General features: G+C 49.7%; 1 pseudogene; it reads left to right on the top strand.

Moving 5' to 3' along the window:
• Positions 1-336: 336 nt before the first annotated feature.
• On the top strand, positions 337-2,833 carry LOC117020113 (ral guanine nucleotide dissociation stimulator-like; annotated as a pseudogene).
• The last annotated feature ends 6,667 nt before the right edge of the window (positions 2,834-9,500 follow it).

Below are 9,500 nucleotides of genomic sequence, written 5' to 3'. Positions count from 1 at the left end.
AAACTTACAAAATCACAAAAGCATCCCAAAACCCATTTTCTCAAATAAGACAGAAACCATCAATTATCCTGATAACCATCTGTGCTCTGTGTCCGAGAAACCGGCCATTCCCATCGCATGCCTCAGCGGCCTGCAAGCACCCTCCAGGTGCAGGCAAGACAATGCCTTAGGAGCTAAAACAGGTTAATCATAAACTGAGCCAGTTCTCAAAGTTCCAAAGTACAGAAAAATCATGGCTCCCCACAGGACTCCCCAGGCGTTTGCCACTTTGCTGAATCAGGGACCTGCATACAGAGGGTCTCAAAATGTCTTTGGATGTAAAATGAGAAAAATCAGTGACCTTTTCGAAGTCGAGGGTTTTCATAAGCTGGATCTATCCTTTACACTGTCTCCAAATTTGGGGGGGCCTCGGTTCTCCGTGTCAGCAGTGGGCGGAAAAGTCCCAGGGAGGAAAGAGAAAAATGCCTTCTTGCCGCTCTACATTTGGACAGTTGTCAGGTGTGACCTGGATGACCCTGGGCAGCCATTTCACATCCCTAAGCCTCTGTGCTGTCATCACTATAACGGCATGTTTCTTGTGCACTCACTGGGACAATAACCATTCACGGAGGTCGCTTGTTCCTCAGCTGACTTGTGCCTGGAAGGTAACAACAATAAACACCACCACCACCACCACCGAAACTCAATGGTACTTTCAAGCCAGAACCATGTTCAGCGTGGGCACGCCTGTCCCTCCTCTTGCACACGTCCCTGAGGGGCTGGCAGTTCCTGGGGGAGCTCCAGACCTCAGTTCCCCCGGTGATTCATGGAGATGCCGCTGACTGGACGTCCCTCCTTGTCCCACCCAGTATGAAGCGGAGTTCACGTCGCACCTCACCGAGGCATGCAGGATGCGGGCCCTGCAGCAAGGCACACTGGAAGGCCTAAAGAAGTCCACGCTGCAAACCCTCCCGGGTGGGAACATCTCCCGCATCTCCACCTTCACGGTCCTCCACCCGGCCTTCTCCAGAGCACAACAGGTCCTGGACCAGCTGCTTCCTGGGTGAGCACCCGCCCTGCCGACGGCACAGGGCTGTCTCCGCCCACTGGTAGCTGTGGGACTTGCAAGTGTCACCCCATCTCTTTAGCCTCAGTTTCCTCCTCTGAAAAAGGCGGTGGTACGGGAGAAACATCCTAGGGTGCTCGTGGGGACTACCGTAGGGAGAAGCCATGGCAGGTGCATACCTGGTGCCCGTCTCCGCAGAAAGGGCGGCTGGACGTGCTGCGCTTGTTCTCGGCAAGGATTTCTCTCCCCCACGAAAAGTCACCTGCCTCACCCAGCAGCGGCCTATGGCTTTTCTGAGGTTGGAAACGCGCATGGGAAACCTCCTTTCAAAGAGCTGACATTGTAGCCGCCTGGTACTGGCCGTTGTCTGTGGTGTAGCCAGATTAGGGATCTCTGGGGACAGCACGGGACCCCAGGCCTGCTCAGGTATCTGGGATGGTTCTGGGTGGAGCCCATTTGCTCCACAATGTGTAGGAAGCACCTGCTATAGGCAGGCACTCTTGGAGACACTTAGCTCAGGTCAGTGAACGAAGCAGATGCGATCCCCAGGCCTCAGTTCTGGTCAGTGAGTCAGGCAGAAACACTAGACCTCATTCACGTGTCCCGTCCACCATCCAGCAGATGGGATGCCATCGAGGTCTTCTCCACATCCGGAGGCTTCTTCCCCTATGACAACCAAGGGGACACCCCGATGGACCAGGTGACAAGGTGAGTGGTCTTTGGGTCGAGGACGGCTTCCTGGTGTCGACGGAATGGAGGCTGTGGGAGGGGAGGAACGAGCACAGCCCTGATCTCACACATCTTCCGGTTCCAATGGGAGTGGGGCTGAGGTCTGCTGGCTTCCACTGCGGGAGGACAGGTGTCCAAGGGAACTGTGGAAGCGGCCAGGCCCCCTAGGACCAGAGTGGAGATCGGGACGACGCGTCCCAAGCCGAACACACTCCCATCCCGCTCTTCCCTTCTCCACACCCATCTCTCTGGCCACCATCACCAGGCTCAGAACAGGAGGTATGGTGAGCAGCCTGCTGACCAGCCTGTCCCAGTCCTCAGTCCAGATGCCCAGGTGCACGGAGGGTTGGGTGGCCAGTGACTGGGACCTGCGGGAGAAATGCCATTGGGAAGAAGAGGCTCACACAGACTCCATGGTGAACCTTCAGGATCACCAGCCCTCCTACGGCCAGGACAGCCCCACGGGGGTAGGGGTAGGATGAAGCTGCCCCCTGCACGTGCGTTGGCTGTTACAGAGGGGCTCAGTTCCAAATGAGGGGCCCACGGGAGGGCAGTGTGGAAGGGGAGACCGGGACTGTGACACTCTCTTGTCTGCTGCCTGACTGCCTCCCCCCAGGGCCATCGCTTCAATGGTGGGAACCTGGCCAGACCGGGTGCAGTACTGCGGCCAGCCCCTCCTTCTGCCCTGGTCCAAGCTGAAGCGGGCGCTTGTGCAGGTGGACTCTCCTGTCTCACACCTGGTAGGCCACGTCCACCTCCTTTGGGTAGAGCTGGAGAATCTGGAGCCCTCCGAGGCAGAGCTGGAAGGTGAGGGGACTGCAGGCTGCGAAGATCATCTGGGGAGGGGAGGTTCTTAGGCCGGAGTGCCTTTACAGGCAATAGCATCTTGCCTGTCTTGGGAAAGGCACGAGGAGGGCAGGCACGTGCGGGAACCTGTCACGTTATCCTGTCCACAACCACCTCCAGAAGTCCAGAACACTCCACAGCCTGAGGAACAACCCGCTGTGGGGCCAGAGCCTGGTCCGACTGGGCTGGTGCTGGAGCCAGTGGTACCTCTGAGTGACAGTGGATGTCACCACTTCCAGGCCCACGTCATGGATACAACCAGTAGGCAGGGCCCTCCAGGTGCTCTTCCCTTGCACCTGACTAGAGGGAGTCAACACTGAAGGCAGTCTTTGAAGCCTCCACCTGAAGGTGGCCGGTGGCCCATCAACCTGGGACCCTAATCTCCACGTGGCCTCTGGCCCTGCTAGGTGCTATCACGGGAACAAGACGTACATTTGGATTGTGTGGGAGCCAACTCATCTTTTGAGGACTTTGTGTTAGAACAGCCTATCCTCACCAATACAGTTACAGAAGGGCGATCTGAGGAAAGTTCCCTCTCATTCACCTCCCTGTGGCATAACCTTTGTCACCTCTGCGACTTCTCCGGGCCAACTCATCAACCGTAATTCTAAAAATGACCACGGCAATTTCCCGATGCTACAGGAACTTAGGCAGATTGACTGACTTATTTACCGATGAATCGTATTTACCTGGAAGTTGATTTCTATACAAAAACTGGACGGAGAGAGCAAGTCAGTAATTTTAAAAACTCACTATTTAAATATAAAACTGAATAATGTCGTTTGTAAAGTGGAGTCGAGTAACACTGAAAGTCAGTCAAGACAGTTATCTTTGGAAGCGTTCAAATAAAACACCGCCCGAGTCACACACAATCCTACCAGAAAACCAGAAAAGACAGGAGTCAAACTAAAGCGACGGACGAGGTGATAGCTATCTTCCCGAAAACTTCTAGCTGTGGCCTGTACGCACACATCTACCAAGGTCAAGTCCCACAGGCACAAGGAACGTGCCTCCTATGGATCGAGCCCAGATTCCGAAGACGGAAAGTAACGGGAAAGAACACCAGCAACCGTCTGACAGAGATACCTCTTATGGCAGGTATACATCGGCCTCATTTGCACGATTTCAACATTTCACGCGTCAGCCAACCCTGTTCTATGTGCATCCCTGACATCCACCTGCCGTCACCTGTACATCAATGATTTGTTGCCCTGCATCCCCCTGAGACAGTGTATTCCGTGACAAGAACGGTCTTCCTAACGCCTATCTCAATAGCCTGGCAACAGGACTTTCCTTCCAGTTGTTTGATGCTCGGCCCATTCCACAGCTTTTTTGGGGAAAATCACAGCAAATGTCATCATTCTCGGTGGACTTTTGACCTCCATAGTAGGCCAGCGACCTACTGCTCCACTAGTGCCAACTTGGATCCCTTCTTCCCCTTCGAGGTCGAAGGGGACAGGCTGTCACGGTGGCACTCGTATCTTCTATGTGGAGATTGAGAGCTCTAGTGTCATTTGAGTCGAAAGTGTAGTTGAGCTCGGGACTTTTTGTAAGTTTTGCTTTGCTTTGCTTATCTCTCCTCCCTCCCAACCTTAGAGACTCTGTTTACTGTACATATACTCTGCATACCAGTTTCAATTGTTCTGTTTGCACCCTGACAGGCTAAATGACCCTGGTTCCTCAAGGAAACATCCGGGACAATGACTCGAAGGAACTTTTCACATCAAAGAAGATCCACTCTGATCCCGGAAAGAGACCTGCCTCTGGGAAGCGCCTCCTTCCCAGGACTTGGCCTGAGCCACGTCTGCTTTCCTTTGTGGTGCGGAACCTCGCGTTTCCCTGAACTCTGCCTTTGTTCGGCCTCTCCTCACCTGCCTCGAAAACCTTTGGGCCAAGCTGGAAGGCAGGGGACGGCCTTAGGACAGGACTCCGCCATCCTCCCGGGATGCCGACCATCCACCGGCCTCGCCTCTGGAGTGTTGGCTTCCGTGCTATAAGCAGCCGGACTTTTTGCAGCCAGACTTTTTGCAGCCGGACTTTTTGCAGCCGGTCCTTTGGCCCAGTATAGATGCTTTTGATCACAGGCCCTCTCCTACCTCTCCTCTTGTCACTCACATCAGGCCCCACTTCCTCGCCCTTTGTCACCCTACCTCTAACTCGTGAAGCTTTCTTCCTCGAGTGGTTTAAATATAAAACTGAACAATGTAGTTTTTAAAATGAATAAAGTAATATTTAAGGTCAAGGAAGACAAAAAAATTTCTTTGAAAGCTTTCAAACAAACAGCCCAACTCACACACAATCCTATCCAAAACCAAAAATAACAAGAGTCAAACCAAAGCGACAGACGAGGTGATAGCTATCTTTCCGAAAACTTCTAGCTCTGGCCTGTACGCACACATCTACACAAGGCCAAGTCCCACAGGCACAAAGAACGCCCCTTCTATGGATCGAGCCCAGATTCCGAAGACGGAAAGTGATGGCAAAGAACACCAGCAACCATGTGACAGAGATACCTCTTTGTGGCAGGTATACGTCGGCCTCATTTACACAATTTCAACATTTCACGTGTCAGCCAACCCTGTTCTATGTGCATCCCTGACCTCCATCTGCCGTCACCTGTATGTCTATGATTTACTGACCTGCCTTTTTCTGAGACAGTCAATTCCATGACAGGAACTCTCTGTCTTCCCTAATGCATATCTGAAAAGCCTGGCATCATGCCTGGTACACAACAGGGATTCACTGTCTATCAAAAAAATATGAGCATCCCAAAAAACAGCAAACTTGGCCCCCAGATACAACCATACATAGAAGGTAAGACCCAGAGGTAAGCATCTGGTCCAGTGATCTCATTTTTCACGTCAGTAAATTAAGGAGGTCCAAAGAAATGCCCCAAATCGCATAAATAGTCATTGGCAGAAATTTTGCACTCCCTTCTGTCCACCCCATTATTTAAATGAAAACAAAAAAAGAAGACCTATCTGGACAAAGCAACATGAAAACAATTACATACGATTGGGGTTTGGTACCTAGGAGCGGTAGGTACCCTCAGTTGCCTTTGGTACCAAGGAGGGTATCTGCCAGGGATGGCTTTCCTCAGTAGTGTTTGTTACTTAGGGAAGATATCCTCTAGGTTGGGACTAGGCCTTGTTTATAAGGTTTGTGGCGACACTCATAAGAGGAACTGAAAAGGACACTTTCGCAAGGAGGAGAGCAAAATGGGTAACCCATGCTGTAAATTTTCACATGCAAGCGGCCACCGGCTGGGACTTTGGTTGATTACATACATGTTCCAAAATTATGGTCCAGAGGGTTGCAGTTGGCTAAGCTTCTGGACAAAAATCACACAAGATGATCTCAAGCTTTGTTAGCTACGACAGGTTCCTTTGAAACTCCACAGCTCGTTTATTTGGGTGCTCAGTACAAAGGAAAGACTGTACCTCCTAGAATAATGGGAAGCTTTTTGTTTTAAAACAGGTAGCTTGAGAGCTCTAAATAAAATCAGGAGGCTGCTGTTGTCTACCTTAGAAGTAATTCTAAAATTCGGCAAATGCCCTGATGCATTTAAAAACAAACAAACAAACAAACAAAACCAGCTCTTGCGAGACTGGAACAAAGCAAGGGGTGGGGGTGGGGGGTTGATAGAAAACGTTCCTTCTGAGCCCTGCACTTGCGACTCCACAGCCAGCTTTACCAAAAAGCCCTGGGAAGACCCCTCTCCTACCAGTGCGCCCTTGCCTACAGCACCTGCCTGCCCGCTGCACCTTTTCTTTCCCTCCTGTCTTCTGTGACTCCAGATGGGCAGCAGCCATTAGCTGCTCAGGCTTCACTGCTGGAGCCATTTGTCAGTCTTTCCTTCCCCCAGGAAAATCTGCCCCTTTGAAAACTCAGGCCTTTTCGGCCACTCTCTGTACTTTCTGAGCTTTCCAAATTTTTTGTTCACACTGGCTTTCCATTTTAATTTTTGTGTGTTTGTTGAGAAGCCCACCGATGGATAAACTTTAAAGCAGAGAATCTCAAACATCCCAGGATAATAGAATGCATTCTTTCAGTTTTAAAAACCTCTTTAAAGGTGTGCAAAAACTTTAGCCATTTGAGGAAAACCACAATTCACTCCATCGGCCAGAAAACATACCTGGATCCAAAACTTTTCTTTGGGTTTTGTATTATTGTGCTGTGTGTACGTGTGTATTTATTAGAAATATGGTATATTTCTGTCCCTAGAAAGCATCGCAGAAACTGATTTGTAAATTCAAATTTACATTGTAAAAGAAACCTATTTAATGGACTGAAATGAAATGAGAGCTCATACAAAATGGAGAAATAACAAACTCATGTGATTGCTTTTCAAGTGCACATGATTTAGGATTCGTCTTTAATAAATAAAATGCAGCTTTAGGGTATTACTTAAATTCAGGACGTGCAGTTGTCCACTGCTCTCTAGCATTGGCTCCAGCAGACCGGATGGGAAACCAGGGTAATAAGTTTGGTGTCCTTACTGTGTCATTTTACAGGGCGAGAAGGGAACACGATGCCTCAGATTAAGATCCAGACACTCATGACACAGCCTGATTAGGATGTTATTGTGCTTCATAATGGTTGCATGGACAAAATAAGATGTGTGTTTGGTAAAAGAAGGTATGAGGAATGGACATACATTTTCATGGAAGGAAAAGAAAGTAATTTTGTCCTAAAGAAAATGATTATTCTAGAATAAGAGACAGAAAAGTTAGGGGAAAAGCTGAAAGGTTTATGAAAGTTGCAGAAATTTTGTGTGTGTTGTAGAAGGTTCACGCAAAATGAATCTTGAAAAAGACAACAAACTAACTGAGATTGGAGCAGATTTATTTAAGTTAATTTCAAAACTACACAGACACAGAATTGGAATTTGGGCTTCTCTCTCTGTTAAAAGGAGAAAAGTTTTTCTGTACTATTGGTATGTTCTTCACAGGAAATTATAAAGGGAAAGTCAAAATTTTATGTGCTCTGCACCATCAGGTCTTTGATTGCTTAGGGGAAAAAAAGAACCTTAATATTCAAAAGCTAAATTTTGCTTCTAACAATTTAACTTTCTATAAATGCTTGTGATGTTTTTAAGTGGACCAGTACATAGATAACTAAAATAAGGGAATCTCTGTTTACAAAAGAGGGAAACGATACTAACGAGGCCTAATGAAGCTAATGAGGGCTGTTTGATGTTTGAAAAGTACATTTCAATCCAGTTGCCCCCTCGAGGATAAAAATGGACTCCTAACAGTCTGTATGTATTCTCACTGGGGAGAAGGTTTCCCACACCAAAGGGCTCCAGGTGCAGCAGTTACTAAAATACAGAAAGGGTTTCTCCTACTTGTAAAGTCCCCACAGAGTCCCACAGGGATGGGGGAACCATTTTACTTGACAAATCCTACACCAGTTCTGCAAACTTGGCTGACATTGCAGCTTTCCATTGCACTTATCGTCCCCAATCCTCTGGTTTTATAGAACAAACTGACAAGGTAGATGAAAACTCATCTCGTAGAACTTGTGCAATCTCTTCATCTGCCTTGGCCTAAAGTCCTTCCCTTGGTATTGCTTCACTTAAGATCTCTTATCATTGGTATATGTCATGCGGGGTGTCAGGCGGGATCTCTGGTCCCACTCCCCACATAAGAACGCAGGACGTGGTGAGGCCAAAAAGGAACACCCACGGAGCCATAGGTAGGGGAGTCACACCACTATACTCTCACTGGCAGCTGGGTTGGAGACACAGGAACCAGGAGCCACACAATTCTCAACCCTCACTGTGCCGCTTGCAGACTCAGCCACCATCTTCTTGCTAGCTCCCCCCCCCTTTTTTTTTGCTACTAGCCTAGCCACGGCAGTTATATTCATGACTAATGGCTCACTGGTTACAGCTGACGGCCAACTAGCCACAGCTGCTGGCCATTTGATCACAGTCGATGGCCATTTACTACCTGAGCCAGCACCTTTCTATGTGAGGCCGAGAGCCTGGAAACTGCTTTTTGGGGCTCTGTCCCCACACTCCACCCCTACAGGGTCTCGCCTCACAATCTACGCGACAAGCGTCTTCCGCGAGGGGCCCTGTGCGAGGAGCCTGGAGGTGAATGCTATTTCCTGGACACAGCCAAGCTCTCTGGTCACAGCCAGGGTTTCTCAGGGCACCACCAGTACTTCTGGGCACAGCCAGACTTCCTGGACTTCTTAGGGTACCACTAGTCTACTCGGGCACACGAGGGCCTCTCAGGGCACTGCCACTCTCTCTGGACACAGCCAGACTTCCTGGACACAGCCAGGGCTCTCAGGGCACTGCCACTCTCTCTGGACACAGCCAGACTTCCTGGACTCAGCCAGGGCTCTCAGGGCACTGCCACTCTCTCTGGACACAGCCAGACTTCCTGGACTCAGCCAGGGCTCCCAGGGCACTGCCACTCTCTCTGGACACAGCCAGACTTCCTGGACACAGCCAGGGCTCTCAGGGCACTGCCACTCTCTCTGGACACAGCCAGACTTCCTGGATTCAGCCAGGGCTCTCAGGGCACTGCCACTCTCTCTGGGCCTCTCAGGGTACCGTGCTGGAACAATAGCGACTCACAGTCAAGGTGCTTACATATTCTCAATGGTGGCCAGTCAAGACACAATAGCAAACATCTGCCAGTTCCACTACATGGTTGTATGTTCCCAAACAGTCAAGTGTGTCCTCATCCACCTTATTCACCGGACCTGGCATCGTGTGGCTGCTGGCTCTTCCCCAAAGTCAAAATGACCATAAAAGGTAAATATTTTGAATTGATTCAGGACATCAGTGCAAGGCAGCCATGACAGTGCAACTAAAGACACTCAGGAAAGAGGAGTTCCAGAACTGCTACAGAAAGTGGCAAGA

Source organism: Rhinolophus ferrumequinum, unplaced genomic scaffold, assembly GCF_004115265.2.
Source record: "Rhinolophus ferrumequinum isolate MPI-CBG mRhiFer1 unplaced genomic scaffold, mRhiFer1_v1.p scaffold_87_arrow_ctg1, whole genome shotgun sequence".
In the NCBI taxonomy this organism is placed as follows: domain Eukaryota; kingdom Metazoa; phylum Chordata; class Mammalia; order Chiroptera; family Rhinolophidae; genus Rhinolophus; species Rhinolophus ferrumequinum.
Note: the sequence above shows the minus strand (reverse complement) of the source record. Positions and strands in the feature narration are given on the sequence as shown.